The sequence below is a fragment of the Hippopotamus amphibius genome, chromosome 14, assembly GCF_030028045.1.
Source record: "Hippopotamus amphibius kiboko isolate mHipAmp2 chromosome 14, mHipAmp2.hap2, whole genome shotgun sequence".
Classification (NCBI taxonomy): Eukaryota; Metazoa; Chordata; class Mammalia; order Artiodactyla; family Hippopotamidae; genus Hippopotamus; species Hippopotamus amphibius.
In genome coordinates, this window is record NC_080199.1 from 57,488,336 (window position 1) to 57,510,810 (window position 22,475).

A 22,475-nucleotide genomic window follows, 5' to 3' on the forward strand; every position below is an offset into this window, starting at 1 on the left:
GATAATCAAAGGTCAAACTTTTGGAATCCCTCCCAGTGTTGATCACCTTAGAGGAAAATTATGAGGGAGAAATTAGGGATTCATAAAGCAAGACAGAGAGGGTTTTTGTCATTTTTGTTATTGGGATTTTTATTAGCCACAAGCTGATGCTACTGTAGTTACCTGAGAGTGTATAACTGCCTTGAAACATCACATAATTCTAACAAGTGAGCTCTCTCTAGTTCACCCAAATTAGCGAAGCTTCCCTATATTAATTTTGTCTCTTTCGCAAGCATCCTTGAGATTCTTTGTCCTTAATTACTTATGTCTATGCTTCAGGTATTAAGAGCACACTTGAAATTTACAATTTCCCTAAGTTCCTAACACTTATTAGCTTTGTTTTCTGCCTAGACCTGTTAACCTAACTTTGTCTTCAATGCTTTTGGGAATAATGCATTGCTTATCTTTAAATTTTGAATAGCTGTTTCTATATTAAGGAATCCAAATTTAAGTTTCAATTTACTCAGTATGAATTTGCTGATCCTCTAATATGAATTAAAAACTACACTTTTTTTTTCTATTCTTTTCCATTATGTTTCAAATTTTAACAGATACTTTCAAATTACATTTGAAAAGCTTATAATCCAAAATCATGACCAATATTATTTTGACCAAGCATTGGTGGCCTAGTTATTTTTTTCTTTCTATTTTTTTAAGTTCTGTGGATCCTGATATCAAAGAAAAGGGAAAAAAATGCAGAAGGATGATAGTAGGCCTATGATTGGACACATGTCCTCATTCTCTGCTGCAGCTTCACCTTCTTGGATGGTATCAGAACCCAGGGGCTCCACCCCAAATGCAAAGGAAAGGAGAGGAAGGCAAGGAAGGCTACAGACCTGGTGATTGTCTGAGCTGAGTCCCGAAGCCACAACTTAGAGATAGACAGATGGACAGAGCAGTGATTTGATTTTCTAAAGTGAAATCCACCAGAAATGAAGAGTGTGCAATTTGTGGGAATTCCAGCACACTTACTAACAAATATGCCAAATGAGATCCCAAGGCCATCTGCAGATCTATCATTATGACGGATACTGATAAATACCATACGCTTACCATTAGAAAATAGCACTGTAATCTCATATTGGGGATATGAGTACTACCAGAACAAAGTCTACTTAAAAACATGTGTGAGCTAAGATTGAAAAGCATCTCCCTGCTGATTTCAGACATATAGGAAGGTGCAAGTAGGATGGCAATGCTCAGCAGAGTAGCTATAGGCAACGTGTGCAAGAATTTCTGGCTAAAATCCTATTTTCTGAAGATTTACCCTCAGTTACAAAAGTCTGCTGAAAACTAAACTTGGTGCAAATCTTAGCTTAGGACTCCATCAAATATAACAAAAATAAAGATTAAGGGTGGGGAAAAACCCTAGAAACTTGACTTTCAGAAAAGACCAGAGTATTGCTTGCAAGGGAAACCAAAAGAAATTCTCAATACTTACTAATCTTTTAATACAGAAAATTACATTTGGCAAGTGCTAAGATCATTTACAGTCTAATAATTTCCAGTATCTTGAAAGGAATAAATAATTAAAAACAACAAGAATTGAACCCAGGAAAGGCTCTGTCAGTTCTAGAAATAATTGCTTTTACTCTTCAATTTTTCAAAGTTTCATTTTTTTCAGTAGTGTCAACTGACTCAGCCCACAGTCACATACAAAATATAATGGACTGGATTAACGAAAGATGGTGCCGAAGTAGAAGGATGTGGAATGCATCCCTCTCCACAGATGCATCAGGAATACACCAAAAAGATACAATAATTCCCACAGAAAACCATTTGAACACCAGCAAACGACCTCGGACACCAGAAAGGACTGCAAAGATCCCGACATAACTGGGTAGGACAGAGGGAAAAAAAAAGAAAATGACAAAGAGGAGGAGAAGAAAGGAAAGGGACAGGTTCCACACCCTGGGACAGGGGAATCTGAAACAGAGGGGAGATTGCCAAATTTGGGGAAACCACTTATCTGACGGGGAAACCCCTTCTCCAATGGGGAGTTTCCCTGCATCAGAAGGGAGGCATTTGGGACTGTTCAAAGAGGGTGAAGCAGCTGAGCTGTGGCAGACGGGAAAGAGGGAGAAACACACAGAGGGTCCGCACCACGGCTCAGCATGTCCGGAAAGAGACATCGGTTCACAGATGAACAGGGGGTCTGGGAGCTGGAACATGGGAACCGGAGAACTGGTTCAGGGTGAGACTGGTTCAGTGGGGAGACAGACTGAGGGGACAGGAGGGAAGAAATCTGCAGCAGAGAGTGCCTACCGCGGAAAGCTGGACAGCCGTGGTGGTGGCTCGATGCTGCTGACTCACAAGCAGGGGGAGGAGCCACGGGTGTAGCTTCTCTCTCCGCGCCTGTGACGGACAAAGGAAGGACCCCTGTTGGCCTGGCTAATGCACTCAGGGATAACAAAGGCCTAGAATGCCTGAAGCCAAGAGCCAAAAGTCCACAGAGTGGCCCAGCTCTGGAGACACTCTGTTTACAACTGAGCCAACAGCGTCCCTCTGCAACAGGCACCACCACAGCTGACTGAGCTGCTGAGACCCAGGCAGGGCCACCAGGTGGAGTCGTAGCAGGGGGGAGGAGCCACAGTAGTAGTCACTCTCTCGGCCTGAGTCACCCAAGCCACTAGGACCCAGGCAGGGCACCACTGCTCACTCACCCCCAGGGGAAGGGGCCACTGTTGTACCCTCTCTCTCCCCACACATGGCTGCTTACTAATGAACAATAAAGGAAGCTCTGCTGGTCACAGAGTAATACAAAAAACCCAAGGCGGGTAGAAGGACACTTACAACTGAGACCCCAAGGAAACAGAAATATTATTAATTATACTGATCTGGTCCATTCGGGGGTCAGTTCTAGTTTTTTTAAATTTTTTAATTAATTACAATCTTAGTCCTAAGGGATCTACATGTTTTATAAGATATTTTTTATTCTATTTTATATTCTATTTTTATTTTTAGCCTTTTTATATATTTCTTTTTGTAGCTAAGTTTTTTGTAGTGCTGACTATATCTCTGCTACCTTCTTTTCATCTCTAGCTTTCATACATTTCTATTTCTTTCTTTTTCATTTCATATTTCCAGTCATATTATGCTCATCTGTTGCCCTGTCTTCTAACATTTTTCAGTTTCTTTTATCTTAATATACTTATAATCAACATTATCACTCGGCTCTGTTTCCTTGCTTTATTCTCCAGATGACACACTGCTTTGGCTTTTATTATTAGGTTTGGTTTTTATCTTAGTTCTGATTATAATTGTTTAATTTTTGGGGGGGGGGATCTTCAGTCTGTCTGTACTCTTGCTCTTTATTATATTTGATCCTCGGTTTTGAAATTTCCCTGGATATGTGTTTCTGTGTGTGTGTGTGGGGGGGGGTGTGTGTGTGTTTAATTAATTATGATATTAGTCCTAAGGGACCTACACGTATTATAACATATTGTTTTATTCTTTTCTTCTATTTTTTCCTCTATTTTCATTTTTACACTTTTTACATATTTCTATTTCTAACTTTTTTGTAGTGCTAACTTTATCTCTTCTACCCTCTTTCCTTCTCTTTTATATATTTCTACTTTTTTCTCTCTTTTCTTTTTTTTTTCATATTTCCAGTCACACTACGCTCTTCTGTTGCCCTGTATTCTATCCTTTTTTAGTTTATCTTAATATACTTATAAGCAATATTATCGATCTGCTCTGTTTCCTTGCTTTATTCTCCAGATGACACACTGCTTTGGTTTTTATTATTAGGTGTTGTCTTTATCTTAGTTCTAAGTATAATTGTCTGATTTCATTCTGAGAATCTTCAGTCTGTCTGGTGGTACTCTTGCTCTTTATTATATTTCATCCTAGCTTTCAAAATATCCCCAGATTTGTGTTTGTGTGGTTTTTGTTTGTTTTTTGTTTTTTGTTTGGTTTTGAATTTCTGCTGGTTTTCTCTTTGATTGTCTGATGGCATACTGGGGTTCTTCACTCGGGTCTTTCTAGTGCCTTATGTTCTATTGGATTCAATATTTGTGTGTCTTATACATGCATGTGTTTCCCTGACTTAGTATTTGTTTGACTCAACACTCTGCCATTAGTCTGGGGTTTGGACAGTCTTATTTAAACCTCTTTATTGCTAGGACAAGCAACCTCTGAAGTCTGGACTACTCCATCAGAAGTCAAGTAGGAGGCTCTGGGGAGGGAGCACTGAATCCAGGATGCTAGACTACTAGGGAGTCCTCAGACACAGGGAAGATTAACTACAGAGAACTCTCACAGAGCCCTGTATCAGAGTCTAAGACTCGGCTTCGTCCGATTGTCTGCAACTGCCAGTGCTGGACACCTCACACCAAACTACAAACAAGACAGGAACACAAACCCACCCATGGGCACACAGGCTACCTAAAGCCATATTAACCTCACAGATACCCTAAAACACACCACCTGACAAGGCCCTGCTCATCAGAGAGAGAAGACACAGAGCCACACACCGGAAAGCAGACACCAGAACCCCCCACCAAGAAGCCTAATCAAGACACTGGACAAACCCCACCACAGATGGCAGAGGGCAGAAACAAGAGGAGTTACTACTAGGCAGCATAGAGAAAGGAGACAACAAATCCTATAAATTAGACAAAATGAGAAAAAAAGAAACACCATGCAGGCAAAGGAGCAGGAAAAAAACCCACAAGACCAAATAAATGAAGAGGAAATAGGAAAACTGCCTGAAAAAGAATTCAGAGTAATGATAGTAAAGATGATCCAAAATCTTGATAACAAAAAGCAGAAAATACAAGAAACAATTAAATAAGGACTCAGAAGAACTAAAGAGCAAACAAACAGTAATGGACAACAAAATAACTGAAATTAAAAATACTCTAGATGGTAAAAACAGCAGAATAACTGAGGCAGAAGAACGAATAAGTGAGTTGGAAGACAGAATGGGGGAAATAACTGCCACAGAGCAGGAAAGAGAAAAAAAGAATAAAAAAAAATGTAAGACAGTCTCAGAGAACTTGGTGGCAACATTAAGTGCACCAACATTTGAATCACAGCCATCCCAGAAGAAGAAGAAAAAAAGAAAGGGTCTGAGAAAATATTTCAAGAGGTTATAGTGGAAAACTTCCCCAACATGGGAAAGGAAATAATCAAGTCCAAGAAGCACAGAGAGTCCCATACAGAATAAACCCAAGGAGAAATACACCAAGGCACATTTTAATCAAACTAATGACAATTAAACACAAAGAAAAAATATTCAAAGCAGCAAGAGAAAAGCAAAATATAACATATAAGGGAAAACCCATAAGGACAACAACTGATCTTCTGCAGAAACTCTGCAGGCCAGAAGGGAGTGGCAGGATATATTGAAATTCCTGAAAGAGAAAAACCTACAACCAAGAATACTCTACCCAGCAAGAATCTCATTCAGATTGGACAGAGAAATCAAATGCTTTCCAGACAAGCAAAAGTTAAGAGAATTCAGCACCACCAAACCAGCCTTACAACAAGTGCTAAAGGAACTTTTCTAAGTAAGAAACACAAGAGAAGGGAAAGAGCTACAAAAACAAACCCAAAACAATTAAGAAAATGGTTAATAGGAACACACATGTCAATAATCACCTTAAATGTAAATGCATTAAATGCTCCAACCAAAAGACACAGACTGGTTGAATGGGTACAAAAACAAGACCCTTCTATACGCTGCCTACAAGAAACCCACTTCAGACCAAGAGACACATATAGACTGAAAGTATGGGAATGGAAAAAGATATTCCATGCAGATGGAAGTCAAAAGAAAGCTGGAGGAGCAATGATCATATCAGACAAATTAGACTTTAAAGTAAAGACTATTACAAGAGACAAGGAAGGACACTCCATAATGATCAAGGGATCAATCCAAGAAGAACATATAACAATTGTAAATGTTTATGCACCCAACATAGGAGCACCTCAATACATAAGGCAAATGCTAACAGCCATAAAAGGGGAAATCAACAGTAACACAATAATAGTAGGAGACCCAACTTACATCAATGGGCAGATCATCCAAACAGAAAATAAATAAGGACACACAAGCTTTAAATGACACATTAGACCATCTCGATTTAATTGATATTTATAGGACATGCCATCCAAAAACGACAGAATATACTTTCTTCTCAAGTGCACAAGGAACATTTTCCAGGATAGATCTCACCTTGTGTCACAAATCAAGCCTTGGTAAATTCAAGAAAACTGAAATCATATCAAGCATCTTCTCAGACCACAACGCCATGAGACTAGATATCAATTACAGGAAAAAAACTGCAAAAAACACAAACACATGGAGGCTAAACAACACGCTATTAAACAACCAAGAAATCACTGAAGAAATCAAAGAGGATATCAAAAAATATCTAGAAACAAATGACAATGAAAACACAACAACCCAAAACCTATGGGACGCAACAAAAGCAGTTCTAAGAGGGAAGTTTATAGCAATACAGTCCTACTTTAAGAAACAAGAAAAGTATCAAATAAACAACCTAACCTTACGCCTAAAACAATTAGAGAAAAAGAACAAAAAAACCCCAAATGAGCAGAAGGAAAGAAATCATAAAGATCAGATCAGAAATAAGTGACAAAGAAAGGAAGGAAACAATAGCAAATGAAACTAAAAGCTGGTTCTTTGAGAAGATAAACAAAATTGATAAGCCACTAGCCAGAGTCATCAGGAAAAAAAGGGAGAAGATGCAAATCAACAGAATTAGAAATGAAAAAGGAGAAGTAACAACTGACACCACAGAAATACAAAAGATCATGAGAGACTACTACAAGCAACTATACGCCAGTAAATTGGATAACCTGGAAGAAATGGATGAATTCTTAGAAAAATACAATCTTCCAAGACTGAACCAGGAAGAAACAAAAAATATGAACAGCCCAATCACAAGTATGGAAATTGAGACTGTGGTTAAAAACCTCCCATAAAACAAAGCCCAGGGCCAAATGGCTTCACAGGCGAATTCTATCAAACATTTAGAGAAGAGCTAACACCTATCCTTCTCAAACTCTTTCAAAATATAGCAGAAGGAGGAACACTCCCAATCTCATTCTACAAGGCCACCATCACCCTGATACCAAAACCAGGCAAAGATGTCACACAAAAAGAAAATTACAGGCCAGTATCCCTGATGAATATAGATGCAAAAATCCTCAACAAAATACTAGCTAACAGAATCCAACAGCACATTAAAAAGATCATACACCATGATCAAGTGGGGTTTATGGATTCTTCAATATACACAAATCAATCAATGTGATACATCATATTAACAAATTGAAGGATTAAAAACCATACGATGATCTCAATAGATGCAGAAAAGCTTTTGACAAAATTCAACATCCATTTATGATAAAAACTTTCCAGAAAATGGGCAGAGAAGGAAATTACCTCAACATAATAAAAGCCATATATGAGAAACCAAAAGCCAACATTGCTCTAAATGGTGAACAACTGAAAGAATTCCCTCTAAGAACAGGAACAAGACAAGGGTGTCCACTTTCACCATATTATTCCACATAGTTTTGGAAGTTTTAGCCACAGCAATCAGAGAAGAAAAAGAAATCAAAGGAATCCAAATTGGAAAAGAAGAAGTAAAACTGTCACTCTTTGCAGAAGACATGATATTATACATAGAAAACCCTAAAGACTACCAGAAAACTGCTAGCACTAATTGATGAATTTAGTAAAGTAGCAGGATACAAATTAATGTGCAGAAATCTCTTGCACACCTATATACTAACAATGAAAAATCAGAAAGAGAAATTAAGGAAACTCTCCCATTCACCACTGCAACAGAAATAACACAATACCTAGGAATAGACCTGCCTAAGGAGGCAAAAGACCTGTATGCAGAAAACTATAAGACACTAATGAAAGAAATCAAAGATGACACAAACAGATGGAGAGACATACCGTGCTCTTGGACTGGAAGAATCAACATTGTGAAAATGACTGTGCCACCCAAAGCAATTTACAGATTCAATGCAATCCCCATCAAATTACCAATGGCATTTTTCACAGAACTAGAACAAGAAATCTTATGATCTGTATGGAAATGCAAAAGACCCTGAATAGCCAAAGCAATCTTGAGAAGGAAAGATGGAGTTGGTGGAATCAGGCTTCCTGACTTCAGGCTATACTACAAGGCCACAGTGATCAAGACACTACAGTACTGGCACAAAAAGAGAAATATAGACCAATGGAACAGAATAGAGAACTCAGAGGTAAACCCAAGCACATATGGGCACCTTATCTTTGACAAAGGAGGCATGAATATACAGTGGAAAAAAGCCTCTTCAATAAGTGGTGCTGGGAAAATTGGACAGCAACATGTAAAAGAATGAAATTAGAACACTTCCTAACACCATACACAAAAATAAACTCAAAATGGATTAAAGACCTACATGGAAGGCCAGACACGATAAAAATCCTAGAGGAAAATATAGGCAGAACACTTTATGACATACATCAAAGCAAGATCCTTTTGACCCATCTCCTTGAATAATGGAAATAAAATCAAGAATAAACAAATAGGACCTAATGGAACTGAAAAGCTTTTGCACAGTGAAAGAAACCATAAACAAGACTAGAAGACAACCCCCAGAATGGGAGAAAATACTTGCCTTCGAAGCAATGGACAAAGAATTAATCTCCAAAATATACAAGCAGCTCATGCAGCTTAATACCAAAAAAGCACATAACCCAATCCACAAATGGGCAGAAGACCTAAATAGACATTTCTCCAAAGAAGACATACAGAAGGCCAACAAACACATGAAAAGATGCTCAACATCACTAATTATCATAGAAATGCAAGTCAAAGCCACAATGAGGTATCACCTCACTCAGGTCAAAATGGCCATCATCAACAAATCTAGAAACAATAAATGTTGGAGAGGGTGTGGAGAAAAGGGAACTCTCCTGCACTGTTGGTGGGAATGTAAGTTAGTACAGCCACTATGGAAAACAGTTTGGAGGTTCCTTAAAAAACTAAAAACAGAACTACCACGTAATCCAGTAATCCCAGTACTGGGCATATACCCAGAGAAAACCATAATCCAAAGAGAAACATGTATCATAATGTTCACTGCAGCACTATTTACAATAGCCAGGACATGGAAGCAACCTAAATGCCCATCCACAGATGAATGGATAAAGAAGATGTGGCATATATATACAATGGAATATTACTCAGACATAAAAAGGAATGAAATGGAGCTATATGTAATGAGGTGGATAGACCCAGAGTCTGTCACACAGAGTGAAGTAAGCCAGAAAGAGAAAAACAAATACTGTATGCTAACTCATATATACGGAATCTTAAAAAAAAAAAAAAAGATACTGATGAACCCAGTGACAGGGCAAGAATAAGGATGCAGATGCAGAGAATGGACTGGAGGACACGAGGTTGGGAGGGCAGGGGGCGAAGGGGAATCTGGGACGAAGTGAGAGAGTAGCATAGGCATATATACACTACCAACTGTAAATAAGAGAGCTAGTGGGAAGTTGCTGTATAACAAAGGGAGATCAGCTCGATGATGGGTGATGCCTTAGAGGGCCAGAGCAGGGAAAGCGGGAGGGAGTCGCGGGAGGGAGGGGATATGGGGATATATGTATAAATACAGCTGATTCACTTTGGCATACCTCAAAAGCTGGTACAAGAATGTAAAGCAATTATATTCCAATAAAGAGCTTAAAAAAATATAACGGACTAAAAAATCTTTAACTTAGAATAACGAAACAAGAGAATTTGAGAATAGTCTAAACACTAAGATATATAGCTCTTAAAATTTTAAGGAAGTAGACAATTATTTTAGACCCCTAAATAATCTGGTAACCTTAAATAGAGACTTTAATTTTAATAACTTTTGGGAATCGGTGTTCTCAGTTAACTCTGATCCTTCATTTGTTTTTATACCTTTAGTTTTCAATCACAGAATTTCTAAATGTTGAGGTTAAGTGTTTTAGTACATGAAAGATGATTACTAATAACACTAAAATACCTCTAAGTCAAATGACCATGTAACCTCTGAAAATATTTATTACTTTATTTATTTAACCATTCACCAAATATTTATTTAGCATATGCTAGGCAAAACACAAAACAACCATAAAATCTACTAAAAAGTTCAAATATATATATATCTATTTGAGGATTTTTGACAGCTCCCATTTTTTGCAGCACCAGAATCTAAAAAAAACACTTAACTTGAGACATCTTGAAAGATTATACCTAATGTTTAAAAAATAACGCACATTTTTCTAATGTTATTATGAAACTAAGAGACAAAAGGAAATATTTGATTGGTTAAGTGAAAGAGAAAGGTTTCCAAAACTAGCTGACCTCTGAGATGATGGAAAAAAAGAAACAGTGCAAAAGTACTTTAAAAAGTATCTCTCAGTAACACCAATTGAATCTCAGAGGCTAGAGATCAGAAGTAATCCCTTCTTCCTTCTTCATTCTGTTGTTTGTCTTTGCTCTATTCCTTTTGTCTTTTCTCACTGTTTAGACATAATTATACTTGATTTAGATGGAATTAATAAAGCCACATTAGAAACTGCTCATAGAAAAATCAGTAGAAAAGGACAGAGATATCGAGCAGTAACAACAAAACAAAATAGAAAACTTTGTTGACAAGAAGGAAATAAAAGGTTTTCTACCATAGTTAAAAAATAACTATTTCTCAAGTGCCTATTCAATGGCAGGGAGGGTGCTGCACTACCAAACATGAAACCCATATCTACATGTCTGCATGTCTACTGTGAATGATGAGATGGGTGTAGGAAGGTGGTCGTTCAGAAAAAAAAAAAAAAAAAAAAAAACCCAAATCTGGTGAATGGTCCATCATGAGACGGTAGATACATACAACAATTAACTACTACAAATGAGTCAAATGTCCACATATTAACAGATAATGCTAAAAAAATTGTTGAGGAAAACAAGTTGAAAGGTATAAAGTCAGATCTCATCTATGTAGACTTAAAAATAATATTCCATATATATAGACACAGACATAGTTAGATATGGAAATATAATAGGAATGAAATACTAAATCTTATTATATGTTATATTATCTATGGCAATGGGTAAATAGAAAGAATGGTATTTTTTTTTTTCACTTTAAAAGCTAGATATCCAAAGCAACTTTGGTAGTATTAACGTTTTAAAATATGGCAGTGAAGATGGTGGCCAAGATGGTTAGCTCACCTCCTCCCAGAGAAAACTAAAATTACAACTATTTACAGAGCAACTCTCAATGAGAATGATCTGAAGATGAGCAGAAAAGATCTTCTACAACTGAGGATATAAAGAAGGAACCTCAACAAAATCAGTAGGAGGGGCAGAGATGCTGTTTGGCCAGACCCACATCTCCAGGTAGGTGGCCCATAAATAGGAGAATAATCACAATTGCAAAGATTTCCCCCAAGGAGCAAGGAGTCTGAGCTCCAAATTGGGCTCTGAAACCTGGGGGTCCTGCATCAGGAAGATGAGCCCACAGTATTTCTGGCTTTGAAGGCCAGCAGAGCTTGAGTTCAGGAAAACCAGAAGGTTATAGGAAACAGAGATTCTGCCCTTAAAGGGCACAGGCAAAATCTCACAGACACAGAGACCCAGCCCAGAAGCAATAATCTGAAAGGAGTCTGAGTCAGACACACTTGCTGATCTTGGAGAGCCTCCCAGAGAGGCAAGAGGCAACTGTGACTTACCCCGGTGACAAAGACACTGGTGGTAGCCATTTTTAGGAGCTTATTCTACCATGAGAACACTAGTGCTGGCAGGCACCATTTTGGAGTCCTCCCTTTAGTTTATTAGTGCCTGGACCTGGCCCTACTCGCCAACTTTTCAGCATTATTCCTGGGATGCCCCAGGCCAAGCAGCCAGCCTTGCAGGGACGCAGCCCCACCCACAACCAGGGTAGCACCAGGTCCAGGACCTTCCTGGGTCATACAGGCAGCTAACTGGGACACAGCCCCTTACTCCCCACCAGTGACTAGCAGCCTCTGTACTAGGCAGGGCCTGGCAACTAACCAGGCTGGGGACCAGATATATCAGTGCACCCACAGCAATCAGCCCCACCCCACAAGAAGGGCCCGTGCAGCCCACAAAGGGGGAGGAATACATATAGCTACGGTAAACAGAAGGGAATGTGCAGCTTGGACCCTTGGATGTCTCCTACATAAGGCCAAATTTCCAAGATTGGGAAATGTAACTGACCTACCTAATATATAGAAATAAAAGCAAATAATCAGGCAAAATAAAGCAACAGAGGAATATTTTCAAAATGAAGGGATACGGTAAAGTCTCAGAAGGGCTAAGTGAAGTGGAGATAAGCAATCTATCTAATAAAGAGTTCAAGATGCTGATGAACTTGGGAGAAGAATGGATGAACATAGTGAAAAGTTTAACAAAGACTTAGAAAATATAAAGAAGAGACAAACAGAGCTGAAGAATTCAATGACTGAAATAAAGAAGGAACAGACAGTAGATTACATGACACAGAGGAAAAGATCTGTGAACTGGAAGACAGAGTAGTGGAGATCACTTAAGTTGAACAGAAAAAGAGAAAAGGATTTTTAAAAAATGAAGATATGTTAAGAGACCTCTGGGACAACATCAAATGTAGTAACATTCTCATTGTAGGGGTCCCAAAAAGAGAAGAGAGAAAGAAAGGGATAGAGAAGTTATTTGAAGACATAATATCTGAAAACTTCCCTAACCTGGGAAAGGAAACAGATAGTTAAGTCCAGGAGGCTCAGAGAATACCAAACAAGATAAACCCAAAGAGGCCCACACCAAGATATATTAGAATTAAAATGGCAAAAATTAAAGATAAAGAGAGACTATTAAAAGCAGTAAGATAAAAGCAACTAGTTACATATAAGGGAATTTGCAAAGGCTATCAGCTGACATTTCAGCAGAAATTCTTCAGGTCAGAAGAGAGTGGCACAATATATTCAAAGTGATGAAGGGAAAAACCCACAATTAATAATACTTTACTCAACAAGGCTATAATTCAGATTTAACAGAGAGATAAAGAGTTTTACAGACAGGCAAAAGCTAAAGGAGTCCAGGACCACTAAACCAGCTTTACAAGAGAAGATAAAGGGCATTTTTTTAAGAAAAAAAGAAAAGAGTACAATTAGAAATAGGAAAACTGTAAAAGCAAAAATCTCATTGGTAAAAGCAAACATACAATAAAGCTGGAGGTATCAGGCTCCCTGATTTTAAGCTATATTACAAAGGTACAGTCATCAAAACAGTATGGTACTGGCACAAAAAACATACACATAGATAAATGGAACAGAATAGAGAGCCCAGGAATGGATATACACTTATATGGACAATTAGTCAATGAAAAAGGGGGCAACAATACACAGCGGGGATAAGACAGCCTCTTCAATAAACGGTGTTGAGAAAATTGGACACCTACAGGCAAAAGAATCAAACTGGACTACCTTCTCACACCACATATGAAAATAAACTCAAAATGTATTAAAAACTTAAATGACCTGACACCATAAAACTCCTGGAAGAAAACACAGGCAGTATACTCTTTGAAATTGGCCTTGGCAATAACTTTCTGGATATGTCTCCTTAGGCAAGAGAAACAAAAGCAAAAGTTAAAAAATGGGGCTGCATCGAGCCAGAAAGCTTTTGCACAGTGAAGGAAATTACCAACAAAACAAAAAGGCTAGCTACTGAATGGGAGAAGATATTTGCAAATGACATATCTGGTAAGGGGTTAATATCCCAAATATATAAAACTCATACAACTCAACATCAAAAAATGAAACAACTGACTGAAAAATAGGCAGAGGACCTGAACATTTTTTTCAAGGAAGACATACAGGTGGCAATGGACACATGAAAAAATGCTGAACGTTACTAGTCATCAGGGAAAGGCAAATTAAAATCACAATCAGATATCACGTCACACCTGTTAGAATGGTTATTAGTAAAAAGACAACAAATAACAAGTGTTGGTGAGGACATGGAGAAAAAGGAACCCTAGTCAACTACTGGTGAGAATGTAAATTGCTACAGCCACTATGGAAAATAGTATGGAGGTTCATCAAAAAATTAAAAAATAGAACTACCATACTAACCAGCAATTCCACCTCTGAGTATTATTCTGACAAAAACAAAAACAGTGATTTGAAGGTATATGTACTCCTATGTTCAATGCAGCACTATTTGCAACAGGCAAGATATGGAAGCAACCTACGTGTCCATCAATAGGTAAATGGACAAACATGTGGTATATAACTCAGTCATAAAAAAGGATGAAGTCCTGCCATTTGTGACAACATGGATGGACCTACAGGGCATTATACTAAGTGAAATAAGTCAGAGAAAGACAAATGCTGTATGGTTTCACCTATGTGTGAAACCTAAAAAACCAAAACAAATGAACGAACATAAAAGAACAGACTCATAGATACAGAGAACAAAGAGGTGGTTACCAGAGAGGAGGGGGGCTGGGGGATGAGTGCAATAGTTGGGGGAGATTAAAAGGCACAAACTTCCAGTTCCGAAAAAAAAAAAAAAAAAAAAAAAAGAATCACAGGGATGACATGTAAAGCATGGGGTATATAATTAGTTATATTGTGATACCTCTGTATGGTGACAGATGATAACTAGACATATCATAGCGATCATTCTCTAATGTATAGAAATATTGAATCATTATATTGTGTACCTGGAACTAACATAGTGATGTAGGTCAGTCATACCTCAGTTTTTAAGAATTTGTAAACACTGGGAGGAAATGCATAAAAATGTTAATGTAATGAAAGTTATCTGGCAGAGGGGTATTATGGCTGATTTCTAATTTTTCCTTTATGTTTTTATGTATTTCTATGAGTCTGTAATGAACATGTATTGCTTGTAAAATTAGGAAGAAAACAATAAATGTCATTAAAAATGAAAATAATAAAATAAGGCAGTAGATACGCAGGCTTTATTATTTTCTGTAGGTTTAAACTACTTCATAATAAAATTTAATATATTTAAAAATTTTATTGTTTAAAAGAAGAATGCTGTAGAAATTTAGGCAATTAGAAGGAGCTATTCCAATAAGTCCAATTTTCTTACTTTTGAGCCCAGAATATACAGGCTGATTATTTTCCATCTTTACCAAGAAGAACAATGGAGAGTTAATGTTGAAGAAGAAACTGTCCTTGATATGGTAAATCACTGGCACTTTTGGCAAATGGATGGTCATTTCTAGAAGGAAATGAAGTATCTGAACATAATTATTTATATTGAATCCTCTACCTTGAAAAGAGCGTTTCAACTCATACACTATCCATGTAGGTTACTCTTTCTCTTCCTTATGGCGTGTGACTGTGAAGTTTTAGGGGCACAGTCAACGGCTGCTATATTTTCATTGCTGCTAAAAATATGTAATTAGAGTCTGGATTTTGAAATAACAATTGACACTTAAAGTATTGATTAACTGCAAGACCACAAGTGACTTTTTATTTTTAAACCCCTCATGAAACTTCCTTTTGATTCAAAATTGCCATCAGACATTCTCCAATGTAATTCTAAGGAGCTCACTGGGTGGTGGGGAACTCTAGCAACAAAGGAAGCCACAACACTTTAACTTTGGATCATATGTAATTTTTAGAATTAATAGCAAGAGTGAGAGGGTTTCATTTGTTTGTTTTTAATCATATTGGTAAATAAGTCTGAAACATTTCACTAGTGAGGCAAGAATGACTTGAGATATATTGTTAAACATGAGGCATGAAAACATATGAGAGACACAAGTGTTATTATACAGCACACATTTTTCTGAAAATGTAGTCTCCGTGCATGAAGATTAGATATATACCCACAATAAGAGAGCATATTGACCTATAATTTTCAATATTACATCCTTGTGTTTTTTATTATATGCTATTTTTCAACTAGTAGAGGAACACGGTCTCATAAAGCTAATATTTATTCTTCCATGTTTATAAAGCTAGTAGGGCACTTCAGGAAATGAGAAACTCTGAGAAGTCAAATATAACTTGGTGTCCTGTGCACCAAAGAAGAGAGGACAGGAAAATCACCATGTTTGAAAAATCGGGCTCAGGAACTCAGTTATAAAGCTTTAAATAATTAAACAACACAAGGTAAGGGAAGCCTTTTGATGTTGTTATTTCTGTCTCCATAAACATGGTCTTTTTATACATGATAAATCTTATCATGTAGGATTCTTCATTTTAGTAGAAAGCAAAGAAAAAGAGTCCTTTAGTCCAGTTCCCATGTGCAACTCTGTACTTGCTGTGTGTATTTCATGCAAGCTAAGGCAGAGAGTAAATCTAACCTACTGTAACCACCAAGGTACTCCTACTTCTAATTGTATCTTTAAGTCATGAATTCTCCGCATTTTGTTATTAAGTAACCTTTGTACTAGAGAATTCAATGATTCCTTAGGTTAAATCCAAAGAAAATAGTAGTGAATGAGGATTTATTTTTCTATGGAAAGGTTGTGCCTTTATTACAATAAATGTCTCAAGAGATCAGACTCTTCAACAAAGCATTTGTGGGGGAAATTTTCTGAAGCTCATTGTTTCTATGTTCTTTCCTCTTAATGTATAGCCTTACTTGAGATTTTGGAAGAAGCCAGAGAAATAAAAGGCATCATTTCCTCGTTCTCTGGATCCATGAAGAATGAAGGGTGGTGGGAAGCTGCCAAAAGATAAGTGAGGGACAAGACAGAAATGTGGATGGAGGGTGGGTGAGGCAAGGGATATCAGGGCTGATGGGGGAGAGAGCTGCAGCTGCAGTGAAGGGCCCTTTGAGCTCCCCACAAACTGATCCCTGAGTTACTGAGGAAGCCTGTGACACGGAGCAGAGCTGAAACAGGGGTGCATGGTGCAAAGCAAGTGAAAAAATACTCCTTTGCTACTTACCTTCTTCAGTCTTCCCTCGGATTTCAGATGCTCTACCCCTTCCTCTCTCAGTGACCGAGCTGATGATACTTTTGCGACAGCAGCCCCACTATTTCCTCTGGGGTCTGAGCCCTGTCTTTTCTGTAAGTCCCCAGAGCTGTCCACGCTCTCCTATTTTCCTGCGCTGAGTTCTGATGTTATCTTCCTCATATCCGTATTCCCACATCAAACAACAGTGATCTCCCCTAAACACCAAACCAGAAATTCTGGTTCTCAAAAGAGCATCCATATGTGCACACTGGTGTGTTTCTAGACAGCTGAAAAGCCCATGTAAGCCCGCGATAGAAGGATGATAGGGTGGGAAGAGAATGGCACTCAGAGTTACAAACTGGGGTCCAGGCCCAGCCCCACCATTTGCTCAACTCTGCCCATTTCAGCACACTCGGCTCTCACTGGGGACTCTGTGATCTGGGCAGTCCTGGTCCTCCTTTGCAGGCATGTGCAAAGGAGGTTTGAATCTGGTTATCACATCAGCTGGGGATTGGGGGGTGTTTGCTGCTGGTCTTTAGTTCCTTGAAGGCAGGGCTACTAACCTTTCTATTGATACAATCCATGGGCTGGGGCTTCCCTGGTGGCGCAGTGGTTAATAATCTGCCTGCCAATGCAGGGGACGTGGGTTCCATCCCTGGGCCGGGAAGATCCCACATGCCACGGAGCAACTAAGCCCATGCGCCACAGCTACTGAGCCCACACACTGCAGCTACTGAAGCCCACACGCCTAGAGCCCGGGCTCTGCAACAAGAGAAGCCACTGCAATGAGAAACTGGTGCACGGCAATGAAGAGCAGCCCCCACTCTCCACAACTAGAGAAAAGCCATGCGCAGCAACGAAGACCCAGCACAGCCAAAAAAATAAAATAAAATTAATTAATTAATTTTAAAAAAATCCATGGGCTGATCTTGCATCATAAAGAAGTAACCCCCTCAAAATATCAATAGTGGCGCCACTGAGAAACATCTTTAGATGATTTTTAATGCTCCTGCAACCAGTCTGTATCCTCAAACCTAAGTGGAATGTAGAGAATTTAAGAGACTCAACAAAACTGTGGGGATCAATAAATTTGTGGATCATACAATTTCATAGGACAGGTTCAGAAAATGGGTCTCTCTCTCCTGAAAATGACGACTTGGGACTTAAGTCTATGACGATACAGGGGGACTCTGACGAATACATTCTCTGTCTCCATAACAGAAGAAATAAACTGCCATGCGAGGAGGTCAGGAATTACTTCGGCTTTCTAGACAATAAGGTTTCTAAGAAAGGAGAGTCTATAATAGGATTCAAAAGGAAAGCAGATACCTAGGTATGAAGGTCTGAAAACAAACAGCTTCTCACTGGTTTCAGACAGTTCAAGTGGGATCATGCTTGCAGACTAGGGAAGAACATTTAGGTAACTTCTCAAGTCCTCTCCAGCACTGCTTTTTTCTATGGATACACTTGTTACGTCTTTGCACATCATAACATCCTACCAAGCTGACAGACTGGAGAGTTAAAGATGGAGACACCACTTCCCATGTGTCCTCTCCCCCAATATGTACTGCACACCTCACTCTTCAAAGTGAATCGACCATGAGGCCCAGCGATGAAGGGTGCAGTGGGAAAACTGGAATCTAGCCCAGCACTGCAGTGAAATCTACTCTGATTTCTCAGTAGAAATAAAAGAAATAAAAAAAAAAAAACACACAGTAGAGGGCTATTAGGAGAGAAAACATTTGTCACTGTGGACAGAATAAAAGTCCAACCAAATGAAATAAACGCCTGTGGAAAAAGACGTATCATTCTATGGAAAGTACCCTGTTCCTTCTCCCTTGCTCTTCATTTAGTTTTTGTCCACTCAATGTACTAAACTTTATCTGCCCTCTTGTTCATTTCCCCATCTATGAAAGATGTGTGGGTTAATTTCAGCCTTTAGGTAGGTCTTTGTCAGAAAGTACCTTTGGAATAAAAGTGGTTTACTTGGTACCATTCCAAAAGCAGAACACGCATTTCCAAAATAAAATGCTTGCTTTGCTAGCAAGCTTTGTCCTTAAGTAAAGCAACAATATTGTTAGTGATTTTTCGAGCTGTTAACGCACACACATTAAACAACCACCACCACCACCAGCCTGTTCCATCTTAATAAATCATAAGGTGAGTATCCCTTAGTAGAGATAAATGAAAGCATTCTGGCTCCTGAGATTTTTTATAATTTGAAAAATATCATAATGATAACACTAGTTGATACTGACAAAAGCAGTTTTGATTTTCAACGTTTCAAAATATAATTTATCCACAAGGTCTTAGCTAATTGAAAGTACTTAGCAGATCTGATATATGTAAACACTCAATTTAAATTTATGGAATCTATTCAGTTAGGATATATGAACACAGAAATAAAATCTGTTTTAAGCCAACATAGGGGATATTTTATTTCTAATACCCTTGTAACATCCCACAGAGTATATAATCATAAGTATGAGAAGTAGCATATGAAATTTCTTTCCATTTATATATATCTCCCAGTGAAATCAAAGGATTACAATCTGTGCGTCATCTACTCCCACGGTTCTTACTGCAACAGAGTTGACTATTACCCATTTTAAAAATATCCCTCAAAATTAATAATAACTTCAGTGAGATAAACGGAAAAATCAACACAAACCTTAAGACCTCCAGCAGATCAGAAGACAAACGTGTTCTTTGGGGACTTGATTGAAACAAGGTATTCACAAAACTCTTTTAAACGGAAGCTGTTCACAAAGGAAGTCCCGTGGAAGACAGTGTAGCTTTGACATGCCAGATGCTTCTGGAAGGAGAAAAAAGCATATCATTAGGACATGTCCAAAGTACCATGACTGCTAGTACCAGCCGCTGTGGTCAGAGTGCTGCAGTAGCACCTACTGCTATTATTAAGATAACAGTTTTAACTGCTATTAATTTTGTACCCCCAGATCTTCTTACTCATAAATGGCAGAGTGGATGGTAACCTTTCAGCACTGTGTTTAGAAACTTCTAAAGGCCAGCAGTATTTTATAACTAAGCGAATTCTGCTTTTCCCCTTATTTAACCAGATAAGGGTTGAAGGGCAGTGCTGAGGGTATGAACATGAAGGCAGGAACACTACCGCCCACTGGGAACCCACCAGCTGCGAGGCCCTGGGCACAGGCTCTTTAATCTGAATGACGGCCCTGCAATTGGAGGGCACTGGCACCATTTTCCAGACAAGAAAATTAAGGTACAGATTCCTGAGGTCAGGTTTACAAGCCAGGGCATCAAAGCCCAAAAGGCCTCAGGACTGACTCTTCCCCTTAAATACTCTGTGGCCTGTGTGATTTGGAAAAATATTTCATTTGGTGTGGCCACTGTGGAGAATAGTAAGGAGCTTCCTTAAAAAACTACAAATAGAGTTACCATATGACCCAGAAATTCCATTCCTGGGCATATATCCAGAAAATAAGGGAACTCTAATTCAAAAAGATACATGCACCCCAACGTTCACAGCAGCACTAGTTACAACAGCCAGGATATGGAAGCAACCTAAATGTCCATGTACGGATGAATGGATAAAAAGATGGGACACATATATACTTCGGGATATTAGTCATACAGAAGAAGAAATAATGCCATTTGCAGCAACAAGGGTTGACCCAGAGATGATCACACTAAGTGAAGTAAGTCAGAGAGACTAATATCATGTGATATCACTTATACATGGAATGTAAAACAAAATAATACAAAAGAACTTATTTACAAAACAGAAACAGACTCAGAGACATAGAAAACAAACTTATGGTTACCAAAGGGGAAAGGTGGGAGGGATAAATTAGGAGTATGGGATCAACAGATACACACTACTATATATAAAATAGGTAAACAACAAAGACCTACTATATAGCACAGGGAACTATATTCAACATCTTGTAATAACCTATAATGGAAAAGAATCTGAGAAAATATATATATAACTGAATTGCTTTGCTGTATGCCAGAAACTAACAGATCATTGTAAATCAACTATGCTCCAATAAAATAAAAATACTTCACAAACAGAAATATTATTGACAAGAGAACAGGCAATGTTGCAATATACCAAATTAACTCATATACTACTAAACTGATCAAGAAAATTCCTCTCCTAATTCGCTTTAGTTTTATATCAGACATTATCTTATTGAGTCAGGCCCCATAGAAATACAGACATCAACTTTAAGCAGTGCACTTCGTCTCCCTTCTTCTTCCTTGTGCAAAGAAAGCTCTTCGGGAACCCAGGGGGTCCCCTTGTGTTGTGAGACAGGTTTGCTGTGTGACATCAAAGAGACAGCAACGCAAACATCATATCTTCCTCTGGTCCCTCCACGTGACCCACAGTTCCTTCATCGTCCCTGTGAACGAGAACATTGCCTTTCCCTAAGGGGAACTGCATCCCTGATACAATCAGGAATGAAGGCTGCATCTTCTGTGGGTATCTCTGAGTGAAAGGACTGCATTTCCTCGTAGCTATGTCTATCTTAACAGCTAAAGGGGTGACCGACCAGTCTCGGCAGGGCTCCATTTAGATTTCTGTTCTTCTTTTTAGTTAAATATCTACACGTTTTGGGTCATTCCCATGCCAACAGCTTACCCTCCACCAGCTGTCCCAGTGCCCACTCTTATGGTGTGTTTCGGGGTCGCTGTCCACCAATCAATCACTTCAAAATTCCCCTCAAAGTGCCAGCTTTTAACGCCACAGCCTTCTCTATGAGCCTTGGAACTTCTAGCTCATATCCACACTGCATTGGGGAAGCTCCTCGGAAAGGCTAGAGAAGGATGAAATGGGAAGGTCACATGTAACTTTTTAAATTTTTTATTTTATTTTAGGCAACAAAAGCTTAAGGCATGAATAAAGAAACAAGGAAGAATGATTGATAGCGTTTTCAGGGCTCTGCAGAACGGGAGCCTAGGATTATTACATGGGGAAAAAAAGAAAAGAGAACAGAGCCAAACAGAGTCAGTTTATCTTTGCATAAAAGAAGGAAGAAGAGCTTGACAAAGAACAGGGAATGAAAGTATCTGCACCATAGAATCTAACCTAACTGATGGGAATACAAAATAAATAGAAACTCTTCTTAAAATCTCACATACTAGCATTCTGATTTCCTCACACCACTTAAAAACAAAGTTTCAGGTGGTATGCCTAAATGTGTAGATCCCATTTCCCATAAAATCTTGATGGCAATTTCCAAACATTCACTCAACCACTATTTATTGCATACTACTTTTATTTTTTTAATTTTTATTGAAATACAGTTGATTTACAATGTTGTGTTCGTTTCAGATGTACAGCGACATGATTCAATTATACATACATATGTATATAAATATATATATTCTTTTTTTTAGATTCTCTTCCATTATTGGTTATTACAAGACACTGAGTATAGTTCCCTGTGCTACACAGTAGGTCCTTGTTGGTTATCTATTTTATATGTAGTAGTGTATA

General features: G+C 38.4%; 1 protein-coding gene across 3 annotated transcripts in view; it reads right to left on the reverse strand.

Annotated features, from left to right (window-relative positions):
• The window catches only part of ENOX1 (ecto-NOX disulfide-thiol exchanger 1), a 562,092-nt gene that overhangs the window by 268,756 nt on the left and 270,861 nt on the right, over positions 1-22,475 (reverse strand). The window contains exons 1-2 of one of the 3 annotated variants that reach the window (XM_057707751.1): positions 21,618-21,696; positions 19,659-19,802 (exon numbers count right to left, since the gene is read on the reverse strand). The gene's annotated coding sequence lies outside the window, so the exon portion shown is untranslated. Of the gene's footprint in view, positions 1-19,658; positions 19,803-21,195; positions 21,333-21,617; positions 21,697-22,475 lie in introns of those variants that run through there. The other 2 variants (XM_057707752.1, XM_057707750.1) reach the window with 2 other exon arrangements.